This window comes from Chiloscyllium punctatum, chromosome 5 (genome assembly GCF_047496795.1).
Source record: "Chiloscyllium punctatum isolate Juve2018m chromosome 5, sChiPun1.3, whole genome shotgun sequence".
In the NCBI taxonomy this organism is placed as follows: domain Eukaryota; kingdom Metazoa; phylum Chordata; class Chondrichthyes; order Orectolobiformes; family Hemiscylliidae; genus Chiloscyllium; species Chiloscyllium punctatum.
In genome coordinates, this window is record NC_092743.1 from 24020786 (window position 1) to 24046659 (window position 25874).

Below are 25874 nucleotides of genomic sequence, written 5' to 3' on the forward strand. Positions count from 1 at the left end.
CTAACATACACGGATAATATATCTTTCAATGTATTTCCCATAAACATCATTCCAGACAGAAAATGCTGAATTTGACAGTCAGCTCTTCTCTTTTATTATTTAAGTTCAGTTTTATGTTCACTCTGTTTGAACTAATGTCTCTTTAAAAAATAAAATAGTAAGCATTCTCTTTGTATGGACTCTTCTCAGTGCCCATTTAGGGGACTGAAGCACAAATCAAAATCTGATCACTGATTGGTTGAAACAAATTCAGATGTTTAAGTTTGCAACCAGTTCAAAATTCAGAAAGCAAATTGTACATTGTGATAAATGTATACAGGTTGTTGGTGGAGGTGTCAATTATTATGGATTCTCTGAACCCTGGTCATTCTCAATGATGTGAGTTGAATTGTGTCATGATAAACATGCTGCTATCTCAGCTGTCAGGGTCTCCATCATTTGAAACATTACAATGAGATTGTGTCCTCTGTTCTATGGCTTACATAAATGCTGAAGCCTCTACAAATTTATTTGAAGGATTCCCAGCTTTCAAACCTCCCCCATTAGATTTGATTCTCACACAGAGCATCAGTGCAAGAGTTCCCACAGGCAATGCTTGAGGCAAGCTTCCATGTTGATTTATTTATGACCATCTCCATTGTGAATGAGTGCATATGCTTGGTTTCAATGGGACACTCAGGAAAATGTCAAATCCTATACACACAGAAATAAATAGCAATAAGTGACAGGGATTGTTGTACAATGATGCAAGTGGCAAGTAAAACATGTAAATACTAATTACTGTGGCATAACGTTGCTTCAGATAGAAAGTTTAATCCTTAGGTCATGATAAACTTGTCCAATGTGATTTTTTTTATTGGTAATAATCTCGAGAAAGGTTTCAGATTTTGATTTTCCTTCTTGTCAAGACCATCTTGTCAAGATGGGTGTTTACAGGATTATAGAAGTCAATGCAACTTGAGAGATTTCTTTTTGATTTGATTCAATTTATTATTGCCACATGTACCAAGATAAGTGATAAGCATTATTTTGCATGCTATCCAGACAAATCATACCTTACATAAGTATATCACGGTAATAACACAGCATACAGAATGTTACAGTTTCAGAGATGATGCCGAGAAAGACCAACTCTAATGCATGAGAGGTCATTCATAAGACTGACATCAGCAGGGAAGAAGCTGTTCTTGAATCTGTTGGTACGTGTTTTCAAATTTATGCATCTTCTTCTATGTTTGTGTGCTTATTCCTCCTGACCAATGGAAAATTTTCCCAAGGTTGGCACCAAGCACTGTGAGCTTATGTATTAGAAAGTTAGTAAGCCTTCATTTTGTCCAAAATATACCTGCCTCACAACTTAGAAATTACACATCAAATGTGCAATATGTTTCTTTATGTTCACCAGCTCACCTAAAGTTTTACAGAGTGAGAGTATGTTTCTGCACGTCCTTTGAGCAAGAAAAATCTCAGAAAGGTTTTGTAGTGTTGAACAAAAAGAGCAAATAGGACACTCAAAAGAGAAAGTAATGGAAATGAAAAGAGACAGCTTCAGAGTGGGAGGAAATAGGAAAGTGTGTATACCATCCACACAATACATTGCAGAAATTCACCAAGATTCCTGACAGAACATCTTCAAAACCCCATGACCACTACCATCAAAAAAGACATGGCAGCAGATGCTTGGAAACACCACCACTTATAAGTTCCTCTCAAAGTCACTCACTATCCTGACACATATTTCTTCATTGGGTCAAAAGCCAAGAACTCCCTCAGTAATGGCATTGTGGGTCAACTTAACAGCACATAGACTGCAGGGTTTTATCTTTGCACTTATGAGATGTGGACTTCACCGTCCGGCCAGCATTTATTGTCCATTTGATGTCTGGTTCATTGTCTGTAAGGTATAATTCCGTCAGTATGACTATGACTACTATTAGACTACTGAAACTATTGTTTCTGCTGTTGTCTTTTCCGGTGTCTAGATCTGCCTAGTTTTCATTTCTTCACTAGAACTTCATAGTGATTGATGTGACTGAGTGGCGTGTTAGGCCATTTCAGAGAGCAGTTGAGAGTCAATCACATTGCTGTGGATCTGGAGTCACATGTAGGCCAGAGGATGAAGATGGCAAATTTCCTTCCCTGAAGGACATTAGTGAGGCAAATAGGTTTTTGTGGCAATCGATAATGGTTTCATGGTTATCAGCACATAGTTAATTTCAGATTTCTTTTTATTGAATTCAAATTCCACCACCTACCATTGGGGATTCAAGCTCAGAATCCCAGCGGAGTTCCTGGATTAATAGTCCAGTGATATTAATTTTGGCAAGGGGGTGGGTACCCCAGCTATGTGTCTGAGAGGGAGGTAGTTGTAGATGGGGCAGTGGCAGGATCTAGTGAATCTATCAAGAAGGTTTTTCATGTGATGAAACAAAGGGATCAGTTAAAGTGTGTCTGCTTTAATGCAAGGAGTATCATAAATAAGAGAGATGAACTTAGAGCATGGATCAGTACTTGGGACTATGATGTTGTGGTCATAACGGAAACGTGGGTTTCACAGGGGCAGGAATTGTTGCTAGATGCTCCAGGGTTTAGAAAGTTTAAAAAGAACAAGGAGGGTGGTAAAAGAGGAGGGGGTGCAGCATTGCTAATAAAGACTGCATCACAGCTACAGAAATGAAGGGTTGTTGAGGAAGGCTTTTCTACTGAGTCAGTATGGGTGGAAGTTAGGAACAGCAAGGGGAGCAGCCGCTTCTCTGGGGGCTACAGATCCCCTGATAGCAGTAGGGAGATTGAAGAACTCATAGGCTGGCAGATTTTGCAAAAATGTGGATATAGCAGGGTTGTTGTTATGAGTGAATTCAATTTTCCCAATATTGACTAGAGCTTCCTTAGTGCAGATGGTTTGGATGGAGCCGTTTTTGTCTGGTGTGTTCAGGAGGGTTTCCTTACTCAATATGTAGACAGACCGATGAGGAGAGAGGCAATTTTGGATTTGGTACTCCGTAGTGAGCCAGGAAAGGTGTCAGATCTCACGGTGGGAGAACACTTTGGTGACAGTGACCACAACTGCCTCACATTTACCATAGTTTTGGAGAGGGAATGGAGCAGTTACCAAGGGAAGATATTTAATTGGGGAAAAGGAAATTATGATGCAATCAGACAGGAGTTGGGAAGTACAGATTGGGAGCAATTGTTCCACAGAATGGGCACAACAGATATGTGGAAACTGTTTAAGAAGCAGTTGTTGCGAGTGATGCACAACTTTGTTCCTCTGAAACAGGCAAGAAGGGGTAATATTAAGGAGCCTTGGATGGTGAGAACAGAGGAGCTTCTCATCAAAAGGAAGATGGCAGCTTACGTAAGGTGAAGGGAGCAAGGATCTAGCACAGCTTTAGAGAATTGCAGGTTTACTAGAAAGGAGCTCAGAAATAGACTGAGGAGAACCAGGAGGGGGCACAAAAAAGACTTGGCAGGAAGGATTAGGGAAAACCCAAAGGCATTTTACTCATACGTGAGGAATAAGAGAATGATCAGGGAGAAGGTAGAGCTGATCAGGTATCGCATAGGGAACTTGTGTGTGCCCTAACTGAGTTTTTTGCTTTGGTTTGCACGAAGGAAAGGAACCTTGTTGTAAGTGAGAACTTTGAGGAGCGGGGAAACAGGCTTGAACAGATCAAAATTGATGAAGTTGATGTGCTAGAAATTTGGCAAAAATTAAAATTGATAAGTCCCCAGGACCAGACCAGATTGATCCAAGTCTTCTCCGGGAAGCGAGAAAGGAGATTGCTAAGTCATTGATGAGGATATTTGCTTCCTCACTCTCCACGGGAGTCATACCGTAGGATTGGAGGGAGGCGAATGTTGTTCCTCTTTTCAAGAAGGGGAATAGGGAAATCCCTGTCAATTACAGACCAGTCAGTCTTATGTCTGTGGTAAACAAGATTTTGGAAAGAAGTCTGAGGCATAGGATTTATGACTTTGGAAAAAGCACAGCATTATTATAGACAGTCAGTATGGCATTGTGAGGGGCAGGTCATGCTTCACAAATCTTATTGAGTTCTTTGAGGAGGTGTCAAGACAGGTCAACAAAGGTCGAGCAGTGGATATGATGTATATGGACTTCAGCAAGGCATTTGATAAGGTTCCCCATGGTAGACTCATTCATAAAGTCAGGAGGTATGGGATACAGGGAGATTTGGCTGACTGGATTCAGAATTGGTTGGCTGACAGAATGCAGAGTTTGGTTGCAGATAGAAAGTATTCGGCCTGGAGGTCAGTGGTGAGTGGTGTCCTGCAGGGCTCTGTTCTTGGCCTTCTGCTCTTTGTAGTTTTGATAAATGACTTGTATCAGGATATTGAGGGGTGGGTTAGTAAATTTGCCAATGACACCAAGGTTGAAGGTGCCATTATTAGTATCATGACATAGACAGGATAGGCAGAGCTGGGCTGAGAAATGGCAAATGGATTTCAATCTGGATAAACACAAAGTAATGCACTTTGGAAGGTCGAACTTGAATGCTAAATATAGGATTAAAGACAGGATTCTTGGCAGCTGGAAGAACAGAGGGATCTTGGTGTTCAAGTGCATAGATCCCTCAAAGTTGCCACACAACTTTGCTGTTAAGAAAGCATATGGTGTTTTTTCTTTCATTAACAGGGGAATTGAATTTAAGAGCCACAAGGTTTTGCTGCAGCTTTACAAGACCCTGGTGAGACCACACTTGGAATATTGTGTCCAGTTCTGGTCACCCTATTATAGGAAAGATATGGAGGCTTTGGAGAGGGTGCATAGAAGGTTTACCAGGTTGCTGCCTGGACTGGAGGGCTTGTCTTATGATGAGAGGTTGACTAAGCTTAGACTGTTCTCATTGAGAGAAGGAGGAAGAGAGGTGACCTGATTGAGGTATACAAGGTAGTGAGAAGCACGGATAGAGTCAATAGCCAGAGACTTTTCCCCAGGGCAGGATTGACTGGCATAGTTTCAAGATATTAGGAGGAAAGTATAGAGTAGACTTCAGAGTTAGGTTCTTTACGCAGAGAGTTGTGAATGCATGAATGCATTGTCAGTGGTGGTGGTGGTGGAAGCAGAGTCATTAGAGACATTTAAGTGACTGCTGGACATGCACGTGGATAGCAATGAATTGAGGGGTGCGTAGGTTAGATTATTTTATTTTAGATTACGAATAATCTTCAGCACCACATCGTGGGCTGAAGGGTCTGTTCTGTGCTGTACTTTTCTATGTTCTATGTTCTATAATACCACTAGGCTATTGCCTTCTCTCAGAACGGCAGTTCACCACAACCTTTACAAGAGCAAATAGGAATAAGCAATAAATTTTGGCCCAGCCAGCAATCTGCACTTCACCAGAGTGAATAATGTAAAACACAATATTTGCATGTCACAGTTAAAGAATAACTTGAGTGACTGCAGTTAAATAAATCAATTCTAGTTAAATCATATAACTATATTTTATGTAATTTAAAGCATATATTGTCATTGTACAAATCACTGAATGTAAAATTGATTTTTGTCAATCACTGGAAGCTTATTTGGTTTGAATTTCTACAAGGGTCCTACCAACCAGATAATGATGAATAAAATGAGTACCACATCTGAATTTCACTGCAAAGTGCAGGGCTTGCCAGATTGGCACAAGTACTGTCTTCAGGTATTCCTGACCATCAGCATTAGATACAGATTAGCACCACATTATGCTCCTATCTGGTGGTGCCGAGTTAAGTTTTTTACATCTGTAATAAAATCGAAATACTGCAGATCCTGAAAATCCAAAATAAAATCAGAAGATTTTAAAGAAGTGCAGGTCTGGAAGGATCTGTGAAGAAAGAGTTAATGTTTCCAATCCGTTATGACTTTTTTCGAACAGTTCACAGAAAGAGTCTTGCTGGACTGAGCTTGGCCAGAGAAAGAGATAAAGCTGAAGAGGAATCCTGCTATTGTTCGAAAAGGCTGGTGAAAACGCTGTTTTGACAAAACAGAAAGTTGATTGCTTAGTAGTGAGTAAGTTGCTAATCTCCATTTGAAGTTATATTCAGGAAAGATAAGAGCTTCTAGCTTATTTTTATTAAATAAATCTTCAGATGTTTTCTCTTTAGCTTTAAATTCGGCCAAGAGCTCAGTCCCCTGGGATGCAGGGCCATGTTTTCAGGAAGTTCCACCTGTTTAATCAGCTTGGGTGTCATGGAGCATGAACACCAGCTGGAGGCACTGCAGTACACACGTAAAGCTGGGAATTATGAGGATAGCACATTTTTAGACACAATCACCTTAAGGAAGTGCAGTCCAATAAAAAATGGGCACCACTGGTCAAAAGAAAGAAGGTAGGCTGTGAGCCAGGAAAGCCCCCAAATTGTAGGAGATTCAATAATGAGGGTATAGACAGGTGTTTTTGAGCCGCAGGATTGACTCCAGGGTGATGTGTTGCCTCCCTGAGGCCAGGGTCAGGAATATCATTGAATGGTATTCTGAAGGAGGTGGGGCTGACAGTCAGAGATCGTATTTCATATTACCAATGTTATAAAGAGGGAATAAGGTCGGTAGCAAGAATTTAGGGAGCTAGATCACAGATTACAAAGCAGGTACTCAAAGGTTGCAATCGTTGAATTATTCCTCATGCCATGTGCTAAGGAGATAAGAAATAGCGATAAAGCACATGAATGCATGACTGAACAGTTGCTGCAAGAGGGAGGGCTTTAGATTCTTGAATCCATGGGTCACAGTCATAGAGATGTACAGCATGAAAACAGACCCTTCGGTCCAACCTGTCCATGCCGACCAGATATCCCAACCCAATCTAGTCCCACCTGCCAGCACCCGGCCCATATCCCTCCTAACCCTTCCTATTCATATATCCATCCAAATACCTCTTAAATGTTGCAATTGTACCAGCCTCCACCACATCCTCTGGCAGCTCATTCCATATATGTAACACCCTCTGCCTGAAAAAGTTGCCCCTTAGGTCTCTTTTATATCTTTCCCCTCTCACCCTAAACCTATGCCCTCTAGTTCTGGACTCGCTGACCCCAGGGAAAAGACTTGTCTATTTATCCTATCCATGCTCCTCATAATTTTGTAAACCTCTATAAGGTCACCCCTCAGCCTCCAACGCTCCAGGGAAAACAGCCCCAGCCTGTTCAGCCCCTCCCGATAGCTCAAATCCTCCAACCCTGGCAACATCCTTGTCAATCTTTTCTGAACCCTTTCAAGTTTCACAGCAACTTTCCGATCTGAAGGAGACCAGAATTTCACACAATATTCCAACAGTGGCCTAACCAATGTCCTGTACAGCCGCAACATGACCTCCCAACTCATGTACTCAATACTCTGACCAATAAAGGAAAGCATACCAAACGCTTTCTTCACTATCCTATCTACCTGCGACTCCACTTTCAAGGAGCAATGAACCTGCACTCCAAGGTCTCTTTGTTCAGCAACACTCCCTAGGACCTTACCATTAAGTGTATAAGTCCTGCTAAGATTTGCTATCCCAAAAGGCAGCACCTTGCATTTATCTGAATTAAACTCCACCTGCCACTTCTCAGCCCAGTGGCCCATCTGGTCCAGATCCTGTTGTAATCTGAGGTAACCCTCTTCGTTATCCACTACACCTCCAATTTTGGTGTCATCTGCAAACTTACTAACTGTACCTCTTATGCTTGCATCCAAATCATTTATGTAAATGACAAAATATAGACGACCCAGCACCGATCCTTGTGGCACTCCACTGGTCACAGGCCTCCAGTCTGAAAAACAACCCTCCACCACCTTCTGTCTTCAACCTTTGAGTCAGTTCTGTAGCCAAACAGCTAGTCCTGCCTGTATTCCCTGAGATCTAACCATGCTAATCAGTCTCCCATGGGGAACCTTGTCGAACACCTTACTGAAGTCCACATAGATCACATCTACTGATCTGCCCTCATCAATCCTCTTTGTTACTTCTTCAAAAAACTCAACCCTTTTTGGGGAATGTGGATGAAGGGCTGAAGCCTGAAATTTCGATTCTCCTGGTCCTCAGATGCTGCCTAACTGGCTGTGCTTTTCCAGCATCATGCTCTTTTAGCTCTCATCTCCAGCATCTGCAGTCCGCACTTTCTCCTGAACTGAGATGGGATCAGTTTCCTCGGGGGTAGTTTGTTCTTACTGTTAGTGGAGGTTTAAGCTAACTTAGAAGGAGAATGGCATAAAGCCTGCAGGTATAGTAGAGGGTGGACAAATGGAGAGGATAGACCAAGTCCATCTGGAAGACAGAGGGTATATAGTTGAATTAAGGAACAAAGAAGCATGGAAAGACTGGATGTCATTTATTTTGAAGCAAGGAGCCTTGTAAGTAAAGCAGATGATTTGAAGGTGTTGATTAAAATATGAAGATATGACATCATACTTTTAGTAAGCCCTTTGACAAGGTCTCGGATGGGACCCAAGATGATTTGCCAATCTGACCAAAATTAGCTTAACTTAAGGAGGCAGAGGGTGATGTTGAAATGTTGTTTTTTGTGGCTGAAAGTCTGGGTCCAGTGGTGTGTTGCAGAGCTCGATGTTAGATTATTTGTTATGAACATTAATGATCTTGACATAAATGTAAGAATTATGATTTGTGAGTTCGCAGATGACACAAATATTGGTGGTATAGTAGATTGTGAAGAGAAAAGTCTTAGGCCAGAAAACAAGATAGGCAGGTTGGTCAGAGGGTCAAATGGTGGTGAATGGAATTTAATCCTCTAACATGTGAGGTGATTTATTTTGGGGGGACTAAAAAATCAAGGGAATATATGATGAATGATAGGACCCAAGGAACTACAGAGGATCAGAAGGATCTTGGAATAAATGTCCATAGACCTTTGAAGGCAGCAGGACATGTAGATAAGGCAGTTAAGAAAGCATACTTAGCTTTATTAGTCAAGGCATTGAATACAAGAGCAAGATGGAGCACATAAAATGTTAATTAGGTCACAACTGTGTGGAGTTCTACACTGTGAGAAGGATTACACTCGAAAAAGAACAGATAGATTCATTTAAGTGTTACCTGGGCTGGAGCATTTCATCTCTGAAGGGAGACCAGGAAGGTTGGGTTTGTTTACTTGAGAGCAGAGCAGTCTGAAGAGGGACTTGATTGAGGTGTACATTAATATGAGGAAATTAGATCGTGTAGATCGGAGGAAACATTTCCTCTTAGCAGTGGCATCAATAACTAGGGGGCACAGAGAGGCAAAAGCTTTCAAAAGGGATTGAGAATGCACCTTTTCATCTAGAGGCTGGAAGTTACCTAGAACTCACTGCCTAAAATGCTGGAAGAGGCAGGTATTCTCCCAACATTTAAGAAGTATTTAGATTAACTCTGAAATGAAATTGCCTAGAACCTAAGGTCTAAGTGTTGGAGAATGTGGTTATTGTAGATCGGTTCCTGATGACTGGTGTGGATACAATGGTCAAAGGGCCTGTACCTGTGATGTAAATATATATATCTGTAAAGTTTTATGACTTAATCCATGGTGGGTTTACAAAACTAATGTCTGGAATGAGTGAGAGTCTAGGTTAGAGTGGTGCTGGAAAAGCACAACATGCCAGGCAGCATCCGAGGAGCAGGAAAATTGACATTTCAGGCAAAAGCCTGATGAAGGGCTTTTGTTCAAAACTTCGACTTTCCTGCTCCTCGGATGCTGCCTGACCTGCTGTGCTTTTCCAGTACCGCTCTAATCTAGAGTCTGATTTCCAGCACCTGCAGTCCTCACTTTTGCATGGAATGAGTGAGTTGAGTTATGAAGAAAGGTTGAAGAGTACAGGTTTGTATCTGCTGGTGTTTAAAAATGAATGAAACAAGTTGATTGACACATAAAAGATCTTGAGGAGTCTTTACAGAGTTGATGTGGAGAGGATGTTTCCTCTTATGGAAGAGTCTAGAATTAATCTATTAATTAAAACAAAGCTTAGATAAAGCTTTTTTCTCTTCGGGTCCTGATTCTTTAGAACTCTCTTCCTGATAAGTAATTGGAAGCAGAGTCTTTAAATATTTTTTGTGATGTGGAGGTACCAGTGTTGGACTCGGGTGGGCAAAGTCAGAAGTCACATGAAACCAGGTTATAGTCGAGAGTGTGGTGGTGGAAAAGCACAGCAGGTCAGGCAGCATCCTGGATGCTGCCTGAACTGCTGTGCTTTTCCAGCACCACACTCTCGTCTCTGATCTCCAGCATTGCAGTCCCCACTTTCTCCTAGTTAATTGAAACCAGGTTATAGTCTAACAAGTTTATTTTGAAAGCACAAGCTTTTGGAGCAATGCTCCTTCATCATGTGAGGTAGAGGGAAGCACACAGGCACAGAATATAAAGACAGAGAAATAATTATAAGTGTCAATAGTTAAGTACAAATAGTGTGAGTGAAGTGTTGACAGGCTGAATAACAAGTCTTTGCAGAGGATCAAAAGTGTCAAACAGTGTGAATATATAGCTGACTAGCAAGTTAAGTGACCTATGAACTGATTAATTAAGGCAGAGAGATAATTGCAAAAAAAATCAAAAATAAGACGGTGCTAGAGACAAACCTAGTGACTGGAATAACATGATAGATATCAGAGTCACATGCCAAGAGTCCAACCAAAGTAACAAGTTATCCAAAACAGTACAAGCTAATTAATGTAGAAAGATAATAAGTTATCGAGGTGGTAGTGTTAAAACAAAAGAGTAAGGAAGATTTTACAAACACAGAACAGTATGGAGAATATATCGTGCCTCGGAGCATCCTTCCTGCAGCATATGAGTTCGGCAACGTTGGCCAAGTCATGTGAGTACATGCCATGTACATAGTGGGTGGTGTTCCCATCTGTGATTGAAATATCCATGTCAATGATCTGACATGTCTTGCAGAGATTATCATGACAAGATTGTTTGATGTTGTGGTTACAGTTCTCCTGAAGGCTAGGTAGTTTGCTGCAAACGCTGGTGTGTAAAAGGCTTGGCGTCTGTCTTGATGGCAGAGGTCGGAGGATAGATCCTTTGTAAGCAAGGGGGTGAAAGGTTATCGAGGTAGGCAAAAATATGGATTTAAAGTTCAGACATGGTGTTATGGAATGATGTAATAGCCTAATAGGTCAAAGAGCCTATTCCAGCTCCTTGCTTACGTGTTAACATAAAAACGCTGAAATGAAACAAAGCTACAAAGTCAAATATCAGAGCTCAAAATGTTCTCGCTCAATACTGCACATTTTTCTTCCTGAGTCCAAAGGTAAATCAAGCAAACTGGCATTATAATAATCCACATTTTTAATTATTCATCTTCGGCCTATTGCCTCCCTTACCATGACATTTGCAATATCCTAGCAGCTCAACAAGCCTCAGAACAATTTCTCTGCCGTTTTGCTCACTTTAACATGTGTCAGTGCTGGCCACGTATTCAACAGCTTTTATTCAAGTTGCTAATTGAAACATCTACTGCATTACTAAGTTGATACTTTGTTCTGTGTACTACTGTAAATTATTGCTTTGAGATTTTTTTCAACAATTGGCCTCTTTTACATAATTTACATCTACTATTATCTGATTAAAAACTCCTCATTTCTTTAGTTAATTGGGTTATGTTAATTTGATAATTGTTCTAGTTCGCTGTTCAGTTTTTAAACTGCCTAATCTTTGTTCATCAACATTATTCAGCATGTTTTAGTATTTTAATAAGAATATTTTGTGCCCTCCAAATTTTCTTTTACCCTATGAATGTTTTTATCTGCTTGAATGTGTTGAATGTCACCCACATCCTTCCTTGTTTTTTGTACCAATCCATCTGCCTAATATTTATCTGAGACACAGGACTGGAATTGTATTGGAATGGAATTCACTCTGAGATCCTCTGACACCAGCATCAAGAAAAATTCTGTGCTGCTGACAGGAAACCTGCACAGACTGGCTTTGACCTGAGAAAAGACGGCAATATTTTTGGCTTCTTTTTTGGCGACTCGATGTCAGATGTGTGGAATCATTGACTTTTCACTGTATTATATTACCACTCCAAACAAACCAGAATCTAAGCCTTATCCCATTTCAGCATCCCCTTTCTTGATATAATCAAATGGCTCCCCGTTATCCATTGCACTAAGGTCAACATTTTTCCTTTCATTTATGACTTCCTTTGATTTTGCCCATGACTGTCTCTGCAAATGCTTCCTATAGTCAACTCTTTATTCTGATTGCATTTATATAACATACTGACCTAAAAGGAGAAAGGGAGGACTGCAGATGTTGGCGATTAGAGTCGAGAGTGTGGTGTTGGACGATGAAGGGCTCTTGCCCGAAACTCTCCTGCTCCTTGGATGCTGCCTGACCTGTCGTGCTTTTCCAGCACCACACTCTCGATACTGATCTAAAACCCTATAAGTCGCTCCATATGTTGGACTAAGTTCTTTCCCCATACATCATCAGCTCTATTGATTCACAATGCCTCTTAACAGTTAAGAAGAATTTAGATGTGTCTTTGCCTTTCCAAGGCAAACAATTTATACTGGGCAAACATTGACCTAAAATAATCATTGAATGTTAATGATCAACCACAATAGATATTCATTCATTATTTGCACGTCTTGTTTGCTGCTTCAAAGTATAAATAACCTGGGTAGCATTGTTAATATCATGACATTTATATGCTTTATGATACATGTGGACATTGTTCAATGAACAGCTTCTGTAAAAATTTTTAAGAATTGGAAAATCTCAGCAGTTGATGCAGTATCGCCAGTGAGAAACAGTAAACATTTTAAACTACCCGACACCTGAAGGAAGAACACCTCAGTTTCTGCCTTGGGACCCTCCAACCATGTGGGATCAATGTAGATTTCACCAGTTTCCTCAATTACCTCCTCCCCCCCCAACACACACACATACACACACACACACACACACGTTATCCCAGATCCAACCTTCCAACTTGGCACGGCCCTCTTGACCTGTCCAACCTGTCTATTTTCCTTCCCACCTATCCACTTCACCCTCTGCTCCAAGCTAGCACCTTTACCTCCACCTTCACCTACCTATTGCACTCTCAGCTACCTTGCCCCCAGCCCCAAACCCCTCCCATTTATCTCTCAGCCCCCCAGCCCACAAGCCTCATTCCTGATGAAGGGCTTTTGCCCAAAATGTTAATTCTCTTGTTCCTTGGATGCTGGTTGACCTGCTGTGCTTGTCCAGCATCACACTCTTGACACTAACATTTTAAAGTAATGCTTTTCTTGAGAATTAAAGAAAAATAGAAATAGAAGAAGTAAGACATTTTAAATTGGTGGGAGGGCCTTGGAAGAACAATGCAGAAGACCTGCGATGGGGTGGGGGGCAGCAAGGGGAGCTTAAATACAAAAAACATTCAGAATAATTTTTTAAAAACAGTAATAAATTAGTGCATTATTGAGTTGCTAGTTTGACTCTTGTCTATAGTGGTTTTGTTTTCTCACTTTACGCTGCAGAAATGGTGGAAGGCTAATGTGGGAGGATAATGGGATAACAGTTACACGGTCAACAGCATGTCTGGGAAAATGGCATTGGCAATTTGCACAACCTTTCCAAAGATAAAATGAGGCAATTTTGTCACCAGTCAGTCGAAGAGAAATAGTCACGTTCTGGAGGGGTCCCCAGAAGTGCTGCTCATTAAGTAGTTTTCTGTTCTGGATATTTGTGAAGAGAGATGGATCCGTGGAGGAGTGCAATGAGAGTCAAGCCCATGGCACCACTAGTAGTCCAGGAGGAGAGGAAGGACTGCGGAAGGGTAGTACTGATATGGATTCTTAATGTAGAGAAACATGCATGCATTTCTGTAGCTAGCGATGTGACTCCATGGTGGTTAGAACAGCCAGAGGCCGTGGCCCATATTGGTGAAATTGACAAAAATAGGAAAGGCAAAGTCAAGGCCATCCACTTAATGAAGACATTTGTTAATGTTTTTTTTCTGAGCAGATCACGACAGCCCTCTTGTGGAAGTGTTTCTACTCCTGGCCTGGGAGGTCCAGCTTCCAGTCCCACCTGCTTCAGATGTGAGTAAAACACCTCTGAACAGGTTGATTAGGAAAGACAGGTACTCCCTTTCTCTGAAAATGGTGGAAGTGGAGTATCTGAATATTTTTAAACCAGCTGCACAGGGGTGAAAGATTATTGTGGGCATGCGGAAGTGCATATTTAAGATTACAATCAGATCACATGTGATTTTATTGAATCACTCGAAGGGCTGAAAGGCCTACTTCTGCACCTGATCTGCATACTTGTATGTTTGTAATATGTTCACTAGTGGCCCTGAAATTAGAGTTTAGGGAACTAGGTGGAAAATTAGTAAAGCAGTAGCCTTTCAGCAGGAAGATAAGACAGGTGAATGCTGAGCTTAAATGATGGTGCAGGCCGAGGACTTTAGATTTGTGGGATACTGGGGCCAGTCTCCAGGGAGACATCACTTGTACAAGTCGGAAAGGTTGCTTCTGCACAGAACTGGAACTGAATTCCTCACAGGGCATTTTGGTCATTCTGTGGCAAAGGATTTAAACTTACTCAGCAGGGGTATGAGAGCCAGGAGACAATATTGGAGACTAATATCAGAATGTACAAAATGTTAGGAGAGTAAGGTGGAGCCAAAATCAGAATGGCAAGTTAACAAGTTGGATTGGAGCAGGGGAGAAAGCAAAAAAGTATAAAACAGGGGTTACATGAAGCCCAGTTATTAAGATCGTCTTGTGAGATTATAATGTGATAAGGAAAAACAAGTTTAAAGATTGGTTGGTTTGGGTGTTAAATATTCCTCGTTATGAAGGGTTCAGCAAAGGTAAGAAAGGGGAAAAGGAGGAGAGGGTGTTGTTTTTGGTTAGGGAGAGAATTGCAATGTTGGGGAAAGAGGATTTCTCAGTGAGGTTGAAGTCAGAATCATAGAGACATAGAAAATAGAAAGTCGGGACAGGAGGAGGCCATTTGGCCTTTGAGTCTGCTCTAGCATTCATTATCATCATCGCTGAACAAAGAACTCAATATCGTGGTCCAATTTTTCACTCAAACCCTTTGATCTGTTTTGCTTTCTGGTGAAGAGATTTCTCCTCAGCTCAGTTCTAAGTGATTTGCTCATATCCTTAGATTGTGACTCCTGGTTCTGCACCCCCCCCCCCCCCCCCCCATTCATGCGGAACATCCTTCTTACAGCTAGCCTGTCTCGTTGTGTTATATTTTAGAGGTTTCTATGAGAAGGTCCCCTTATTCTTCTGAAATCGAGTTAATATAATTCTAACCAAATCAGCCTCTCCTCATGTGTCAGTCAGTTCTGCCATTCTGGGAATTGGTCTGGTAAAGCTTTACTGCACTCTCTCAATAACAAGAACATCCTTGCTCAGGTAAGGAGATCAAAACTGAATATTCCAGGTATGGTATCACCAAGACCCTGTATAAGTGCAGTTCAATATCCAGGCACCTGTACTCAAATCCTCTTCCTCTGAAGACTAACCTACCATTTGCCCTTCTGACTGCCCGCTGCATCTTCATGCTTACCTTCAGTGGCTGGTGTATAAGGGCATCCAGCTCTCATTGCACTTGCCCCTCGCTCAATGTATTGCTCTTCAGATAATAATCTGCTTGCCTGTCTTTAATCCCAAAGTGGATAACTTCACATTTATGCACATTATCTTGCACCTGCGATGCATTTACTCATTCACTCAGCCTTGTCCAAATCACACTGAATCATTCTGAAAGCTTCTGAAAGCCCAAATGAACCACATCCACTGACACTCCTTCATCAAGTCTACGAGTTGCATCCTCGAAGAACTCAAGTAGATTTGTCAAGCACAAGTTTGCTTTTGTAAATTCATGCTGACTCCATCCAAACCTGCGACTCTGCTATTAACTCTTTTGTAATGAACTCTAGGATTTTCCACAATACAAATGTCAGGCTGACTGGTCAATAATTCCTAGTTTTATTCTCTATCTCTCTTTGTAAATAGTAACAAAGTTAAAAATCACACAATACCAGGTTATAGTCCAACAGGTTTATTTGGAAATACAAGCTTTGGGAGTGCCACTCCTTCATCAGGTGTTTGTTTAAATAGTTAGGTTACATTATTAATTGGAGATGCCGGTGTAGGACTGGGGTGGACAAAGCTAAAAATCACACAACATCAGGTTATAATCCAACACCACCTATAAGACAACCACCTCAAGAAATGGCATTCCCAAAGCTAGTGCTTCCAATTAAACCTGTTGGACTATAACATGGTGTTGTGTGATTTTTAACTAGGCTACATTTGTAGAACCTGTTCCAGAGTCTATTGACTCATGAAAGATGACCACTAATGCATATATTATTTCTTGGGCTACTTTCTTAAATACTAGGGATTTAATGGCATTTGGTCCCATCAATTTCTCCAATACTATTTTCTCACTAATACCGATGTTCTTCAGTTCCTCCCTCTCACTAAATCTTGAGTTCCCCAACATTTAGTCATAGTCATAAAGATGTACAGCACGGAAACATACCCTTCAGTCCAACTCATCCATGCCGGCCAGATATCCCAACCTAATCTTGTCCCACCTGCCAGCACCTGGCCCATATCCCTCCAAACCCTTCTTATTCATGTACCCATCCAGATGCCTTTTAAATGTTGCAATTGTACTAGTCTCCACACTTCCTCTGGCAGCTCATTCCATGCACATACCACCCTCTGCGTGAAAAAGTTGCCCAGTAGGTCTCTTTTATATCTTTCCACTCTCACCCTAAACCTATGCCGTCTAGTTTTGGACTCCTCCACCCCAGGGAAAAGACTTTGTCTATTTATCCTATCTGAGCCCTTCATGATTTTACAAACCTCTATAAGGTCACCCTCAGCCTCCAATGCTCCAGAGAAAACAGCCCCAGTCTAATCAACCTCTCCCTATAGCTCAAATCCTCCAACTCTGGCAACATCCTTGCAAGTCTTTTCTGAACCCTTTCCAGTTTCACAACATCTTATTTCTGCTATGATATTTGTGTCCTCCTCGGTGATCACAGAACCAAACTATGTATTTAGTTGGTCAGTCATAGTTTTGTTCTTCATTATAAATTTCCCTGTTCCTGATTGTAGGGGACCTATATTTGTCTTCAGCAATCTTTTTCCCTTCATTTTCCTACAGGAATTTGTGCAGTTAGTTTTTATGTCTCCCACAAGCCTACACTTGTACTCTATTCTACCTTCTTAGTCAATCACTTTAACTTTCTTTGTTGAATTCTAAACTGCTCCCACTCATCGGGTTTATTGTTTATTTATGGCTGATTTTTATATTGCTACATTGGATATAATCCTGTTTTCACCTTCCCTTGTAAACCATGGTTTGGCCTGCCTTCCTGTTTTACTTTTGCACTAGAAATGAATGAACAATTGTTGCAGTTCATCCATACTCTGTTTGAACATTTGCTATCGATTTTCCACTGTCATCTCTTGAAGTAACATCTCCCAATCTTTCATAGCAAATTTGCACTTTACACCTTTGTCTCAGAATAAGCTACATCAGTTTCCATTTTCTTGAGCAATTATATCATCATATGATCACGAATTGTCAAGGGACCTTGTGCATCTAGATTGTCAATTATACCTTTCTCATAACACCATACCCAGTCTAGGACAACCTCTTCTCTATTGGTTCCTCAACAGATTGGTTCAGAAAATCATTCCACATACCGTTAAAGAATTCCTCCTCTATTGTACTGCTCCTAATTTGATTTGCCCAATTTCACAGAGATGAAAGCTGCTCATAATTACTCCTTTACTGCATGCACCTCTACTTTTCTGTTTAGTGCCATTCCCAACATTATCTCGACAGTTTAGCAGTCAAAATATAACACCCACTTTGCCCCTTGGTATTTCTCAATGTTACCCACACAGATTCCATATCATCAGAGCTAATATCTTTCCTCACTATTGCATTAAAGAACAAAGAACAAGGAAAATTGCAGCACAGGAACAGGCCCTTTGGCCCTCCAAGCCTGCGCTGATCCAGATGATCTATCTGAACCTGTTGCCTAGTTTCTAAGGATCTGTATCCCTCTGCTCCCTGCCCATTTATGTATCTGTCTGGATAAATCTTAAATGACGCTATCATGCTCGCCTCTACCACCTCAGCTGGTAATACATTCCAGGAGCTCACCACTTTCTGCATAAAGAACTTTCCATGTATATTTCCCTTAAGCTTTTCCCCTCTCACCTTGAACTCATGACCCCCAGTAACTGAGTCCCCCATTCTGGGAAAAAGCTTCTTTCTGTCCATTCTGTCTATATACTTCTCATGATTTTATAGACGTCAATCAGGACCCTCCTCAACCTCTGTCTTTCTAATGAAAATAATCCTAATCTACTCAACCTCTCTTCATAGCTAGTGCCCTCCATACCAGGCAACATCCTGGTGAACCTCCTCTGCACCCTCTCCAAAGCATCCACATCCTCTTGGTAATGTGGTGACCAGAAATGTATGCAGTATTCCAAAAGTGGCCAAACCAAAGTCCTTTACAACTGTAACATGATCTGCTAACTCATATACTCAATACCCTGTCTGATGAAGAAAGCATGCCATTTGCCTTCTTGACCACTCTAGCGACCTGCATTACCATCTTCAGGTTCAAATGGACCTGAAAACCCCGATCTCTCTGTACCTCAATTTAGCCCGGGCTTTTCAATTTACTGTATAGTCCACTCTTGAATTGGATCTTCCAAAATGTATCTCCTCACTTTTGCCCGGATTGAAGTCTATCTGCCATTTCTTGGCCCAACTCTCCAATCTATCCATATTCTGCTGCATTCTCTGACTGTCCCCTTCTATATATGCTCCTTCACCAATCTTAGTGTCATCTGTAAACTTACTAATCAGACCTCCTATACCTTCCTCCAGATAATTTATGAATACCACACAAAATAGTGGTCCCAACATGGACCTCTGCGGAACACCACTGGTCACAGTTCTCCATTTTGAGAAACTCCCTTCCACTGTTACTCTCTGTCTCCTATTGCCCAGCCAGTTCTCTATCAATCTAGGTATTACACTCTGGACCCCATGCAACTTCACTTTCACCATCAGCCTACCATCAGGAACCTTATCAAACTCCTTACTGAAGTCCATGTATATGACATCTACAGTCCTTTCTTCATCACTCAACTTTGTCACTTTCTCAAAGAATTCTATAAAGGAGGTAAGATATGGTCTTCCCTGCACAAAACCATGTTGCCTATCACTGATAAGCCAATTTCTTCCAAATGTAAATAAATCCTATCCCTCAGTATCTTCTCCAGCAGCTTCCCTACCACTGACATCAGATTCATTGGTCTTTAATTGCCTGGATTCCTACCCTTCTTAAACAAGGGGACAACATTAGCAATTGTCCAATCCTCCAGGACCTCACCAGTGTTCAAGAATACTGCAAGGATAACTGTTAAACCCCCAGCTTTCTTCTCTTCCTTCCCTCAGTAAACTGTGATAGATCCCATCCAGACCTGGGGACTTGTCCATCTTAACACCTTTTAGAATATTCAACACGTCCTCCCTCCTTATGCTGACTTGATCTAGAGTAATCAAACATCTATTCATAACATCAACATCCATCATGTCTCTCTCCTTGGGGAATACCAACGCAAAGTACTCATCAAGAATCTCACCCATTTTCTTTGACTCCACACATAACTTCCCTCTTTTGTCCTTGAATGGGCCAACCTTTTCTGTAATCACCCTTTTTGCTCCTTATATATGAATAAAAGGTTTTGGAATTTTCCTTAACCCTGTTTGCTAAAGATATTTCATGACCCCTTTTAGCCCTCAATTCCTCATTTCAGATCAATCTTACTTTCCCAATATTCTTCCAAAGCTTTGTCTGTTTTCTTTTGCCTAGACCTTATGTATGCTTCATTTTTCCTCTTAGCCAGTCTCACAATTTCACCTGTCATCCATGGTTCCCTAATCTTGCCATTTCTATCCCGCATTTTCACAAGGACACAGTTGAGAGCATGGTGCTGGAAAAGCACAGCAGGTCAGACAGCATCCAAGGAGCAGGATAATCGACACTTCAATCATAAGTCTTTCTTCAGGAATGATTCCTGTTGAAGGGCTTATACTCGAAGTGTCAATTCTCTTGTTCCTTGGATGCTATCTGACCTGCTGTACTTTTCCAGCACTGCACTGTTGACTCTGATCTCCAGCATCTGCAGTCCTCACTTTCTCCTATCACAGATGTGATATCCTCTTTGACTGGTAATGCAACTCCTCTACTCCTTTTACCTCGCTCTCTATCCCACCTGAAGCATCTATAACCTAGAATATAGAGTTGCCAATCATACCTTTCCCTCAACCCAAATCTCAAAACTGGCAAAAACATCACACTCCCAAGTACTCCAATCTAAGCCCTAATTTCATCTGCCTTACCGATTACACTTCTCGCATTAGAACAAATGCACCACAGACCACCCGTCCCTTTGCGTTCATCATCTGCTCACTGCCTACTCTTCCCTTTAGCCACAATTTTCTCTTTAGCCAGCAAACAACGTCATTGCCTTTTCCTTTTTGTCTGTCCTGCCAAAACACGAAATACCCTCGCTATTCAATTCACATCCCTGATCACCCTACTGCTGTGTCTACATAATCCTGATTATACCATACCTATTTTTACTTATTTGCCTGTTTAGTTCATCCACTCTATTGCAATAGCTCTGCACATTAAGGCATGAAGCCTGAAGGCTTGCCTTCTTAAAATTACTTGTGCTGTTTCCATTTTTTTTTCACTGTGGCTCTATTTGACTATGGCCTCTGATACATCTGTCTATTTCCTTTCTGATTCCATTTTCTGCCTTTTGTTCCTGTCCTTGATTTCTTGCCTCTGAATCCTTGCATAGGTTCATATCATTCTCCTATTTTAGTTTAAAGCCTCCCTGATCACTTTAACAAACATTGCCCCTCAGGCATCAGTGCCAGTCCTGCTCAGTGGCGGATGCTTGAAGTTATCAACATGAAGATAATTCTGTAATTAACTCCTTGGCAGGTGAACAGTTTATGTGTTTATGAGATGGAGAGAGCAATCTCTGGACTGCAGAAAAGGCAAATTGGAATCTTCCCAAGCTGTGAGTGACGATAAGTGTGTGGCACGATAATTGGCATTCCAAGGGAAGTGGCCTAAGAAATATTGGATGCATTAGTGGTCATCTTCCAAAATTCTATTAAATCTGGAGCAGTTCCTACAAATTAGAGAATGGCAAATGTAAACCCACTATTTCAAACCCTTTTTGTTAAAACCTAAAAGAACATTACAGCGCAGTAAAGGCCCTTCAGCCAACAATGTTGCACCAGCCTATGGAGCCAAGCTGAAGCCCATCTATCCTAGCTGTTCCATTTTCATCCATATGTTTATCCAACAGAGAATTCAAAAGATAATTGCTGACCAGTCAGCCTAACATCAGACCATGGTTGATCAATCTACTTCATCTTGAAGTCGATAACATCACCTAGTGTCTTTTTGTACAAGGCTTCCCTAAGAGTCAAAATAGTGAGGTTGATCAGCTCATTCCTCTGACCTCAAACTTACTTCATCCTGGGACATCTAGCTGTCATGTTGGGACACAGTTCCTTGGTTTTCTATTCTTTGTTTGCCACATGGTTTGATCTGGATTGACTGAACCTGCCTCCTTGAGGCTGCGTGATTGTCCAGTTGTCACACAGACCAAACCTGCCTTCTTGGGTTTCATTTTTTTTTTCTGGTTATCTTACACAGGTAATTCTCTGTTCTCCAGCCCTTATATGACTAATGAGACAATAATCTAACTTGTGTCAACTTCTAGGTTTCCAACTAACCAGCCCATTTGGAACATTTATCACAACTTTAACAGCAACTTTAAACTTAGCAATTCAATGTCTAATCTTATCTAGGGCACCAACTTGCAAGTTTTCATCCATTCAGCTCTTTTTGACAAAAGCACAGTTAGATCACATTAATCCTGTTAGGCTTGGAATCAAGACAGCCAGACCTCAGCAATCAAACCTCTTAAACTTTGATAATCGCAACAAATTTCATGCCAGTCCTTCAAGCTAAAAAGATGAGTTGAACCCCCACAGTATATATTCAGCATTTTTCATCCCACCTCTCTTTAAACACTCCTTTCTTTGTATAACTTATTTATCATTTATATAACTCACTGTCCCCTTCACAAGCTACCATTGAATTCATGATATGCAATGGGAAAGGAAGGGGGAGCTGGTTATGGGGTGAATCATAAACTTAACAGTAGCAAAAGGCCATATGAAACCATGCACCAGGGCTTCCTCCAATGATGGTGTCTGATTAGAGTCGACTCTTTCAATGTAGCGCAGACTTTATCACAGCTGTCTGTCTTCTACTGGAAATATTTGAACCACAATTGGAAAGAAACAACTAGTTGTGGAGAATTACTTTGTGCAGTACATTTTTTTGATAGAGGCAGTAATATATAAAGATTAACATAGATCATGCTTCCATCATGACAAATTAGGATTCCTTGTTAGCAGGACTGATTGAATTATGTCATCTATTAATACTGTAAGCAACATTAGAACCAGAAACCAATCATACTGAGCTTAGAAAACAGACCATCCATTCATTATCACCTTCTGCTTTCTTTTCTCAAACTGATTTTTGACCTATTTTAAGAGCCAATCTTACCTTCATCTGCTTTTATTTCATTTACAACTGTCAGATCCACCTGTGTATTAAATATGCTGAGTAAATTTACAAAGGAGATAGACAGTCATTTAATTAGTAATGAGAAGGGTTATGGAGAGTGGAGTTGAGATGAGATGAGATCAGCCACAATCATATTAAGGAGCTGAATTGCCTATACCTGAGGTAAAAACAATGACTGCAGATGCTGGAAACCAGATTCTGGATTAGTGGTGTTGGAAGAGCACAGCAGTTCAGGCAGCATCCAAGTAGCTTCGAAATCGACATTTCAGGCAAAAGCCCTTCATCAGGAATAAAGGCAGTGAGCCTGAAGCGTGGAGAGATAAGCTAGAGGAGGGTGGGGGTGGGGAGAAAGTAGCATAGAGTACAATGGGTGAGTGGGGGAGGGGATGAAGGTGATAGGTCAAGGAGGAGAGGGTGGAGTGGATGGGTGGAAAAGGAGATAGGCAGGTAGGACAAGTCCGGACAAGTCATGGGGACAGTTACTGAGCTGGAAGTTTAGAACTAGGGTGAGGTGGGGGAAGGGGAAATGAGGAAACTGTTGAAGTCCACATTGATGCCCTGGGATTGAAGTGTTCCGAGGCGGAAGATGAGGCGTTCTTCCTCCAGGCGCCTGGTGGTGAGGGAGCGGCGGTGAAGGAGGCCCAGGACCTCCATGTCCTCGGCAGAGTGGGAGGGGGAGTTGAAATGTTGGGCCACGGGGCGGTGTGGTTGATTGGTGCGGGTGTCCCTAAAGTGCTCTGCTAGGAGGCGCCCAGTCTCCCCAATGTAGAGGAGACCACATCAGGAGCAACGGATACAATAAATGATATTAGTGAATGTGCAAGTAAAACTTTGATGGATGTGGAAGGCTCCTTTAGGGCCTTGGATAGAGGTGAGGGAGGAGGTGTGGGCGCAGGTTTTGCAGTTCCTGCGGTGGCAGGGGAAAGTGCCAGGATTGGAGGGTGAGTTGTTTGGGGGCGTGGACCTGACCAGGTAGTCACGGAGGGAACGGTCTTTGCGGAAGGCGGAAAGGGGTGGGGAGGGAAATATATCCCTGGTAGTGGGGTCTGTTTGGAGGTGGCGGAAATGTCGGTGGATGATTTGGTTTATGCGAAGGTTGGGAGGGTGGAAGGTGAGCACCAGGGGTGTTCTGTCCTTGTTACGGTTGGAGGGGTGGGGTCTGAGGGCGGAGGTCCGGGGTGTAGACGAGATGCATTGGAGGGCATCTTTAACCACGTGGGAAGGGAAATTGCAGTCTCTAAAGAAGGAGGCCATCTGGTGTGTTTTGTGGTGGAACTGGTCCTCCTGGGAGCAGATCCGGCGGAGGCGGAGGAATTGGGAATACGGGATGGCGTTTTTGCAAGAGGTAGGGTGGGAAGAGGTGTAATCCAGGTAGCTGTGGGAATCGGTGGGTTTGTAAAAAATGTCAGTGTCAAGTCGGTCGTGATTAATGGAGATGGAGAGGTCCAGGAAGGGGAGGGAGGTGTCAAAGATGGTCCAGGTAAATTTAAGGTCAGGGTGGAATGTGTTGGTGAAGTTGATGAATTGCTCAACCTCCTCGCGGGAGCATGATTTGGCGCCAATGCAGTCATCAATGTAGCGGAGGAAGAGGTGGGGAGTGGTGCCGGTGTAATTACATAAGATCAACTGCTCTACGTAGCCGACAAAGAGATAGGCATAGCTGGGGCCCTTACGTGTGCCCATGGCTACCCCTTTGGTCTGGAGGAAGTGATCCTAGTTCTTATGAAAGTCTAAGCATGTTGCCATTGCTAGATTTCTGTCTTCCAACAACTTAGCCATAACTCAAAAGAAAACTCAAGTGATCTCAAGTGAATTGTTCTACACCATTTGGATAAATGTTCACATTCTATAAGTTGACGTCAAGAATATTTACTGTTGTCAATACTTCAATGCACACCCTGAAGTGCCTGATTTCCAGAATTGTCTGAACATCAGAGACCTCCAGCAGCTGTGAATGTGTTAGTGATGTGCCCATCAGTCTGCCTCAAATCCAGATGTTGCACCCACAGAGGAGAAGGCTTTTGAGTTGCTGAAGGGTGCAGATGAATGCTTTTATGCTTCTTCCTCTGAGGGATCACATTTCCCCTAATTGGAGGTGATGCTGGCTGTGCCCTCTCTCTTCATAAATAGTATATTGCTCTTCATTACAAGAAGATTGGAATTCAGAAGTAGGGATCTCTTATGGCAGTTTTACAGGGCTTGGGTGAGAGCACAGCCAGAGTATAGTGTGCAGTTCCAGTATCCCCACCTAAGAAAGATATACTTGTAATGGAGGAAATGCAGTGGGGGTTCAGTAGGCTGATACCAGGGGTGGCACAATTGTCCTATGATGATCATAATTAACAAAGTTTAGAAGAATGAGAGAAGAACAGCGATTGAAACATATAAAATTCTAATGAGTCTGGACAGATTAGATGGAGGGAGGATGTTTTACCTGGTTAGAAATATAGAGTCAGAGAGCTTTTACGCAGAAAAAAAGGGACCCTTTGGCCCACCTAATGTGTAGTGGTCATCAAACATGCATCTATTCTAATCCCATTTTCTACATTTCACTCATAGCCTTGTATGCAATGATATTTCAAGAGCTCATCTAAATAGTTCTTAAATGTCTTGATGGTAATCATCTTTTCAGGCAGCGACTTCCACTTACCCACAACCATCTGAGTAAAAACAGTCTATATCAAATCCCTTCAAAAACTCCTGCTCATTACGTTAAAGCTATGTCCCCCTGTTATTGGCTCCACTATTAAGGAGTAAGGTTTCTCCTCATCTCCTCTGTCAATGCCCTTCAGAAATGTGTACACCTCAATCTGAAACCCTGCAGCTTACGCTCCGTCAGTCTTGGTGAGATACGTTTACAATGGATGAGTCAGACTGAGTGAGAAAGCTGTGAGCAAGAGGCAGTAGAGGCAAGATGATGTCACTTACCCTTTGCAAAACACAGCAAATCATTCATTTTCTTGCAGCACTGTTGCCCATGCTTTTCCGTGAATTCTCAACGATGATCCAAGCTCTATGTCTGCCCAGGCTGGGTGGCTTGAGCGTGATACCTGCTGAAGCAGTAAGTGGGAACACCACAGACCCTGGTCTCTGTGACCCTGTCCGTTAGCCTTCACAGTGCATTTTGTGTGAACGTTGGTGCCAACTGGGTGTTCTTCGGACTCATTCTCTGATCTTTTGGCTTGACAATCACTGGCTGAGG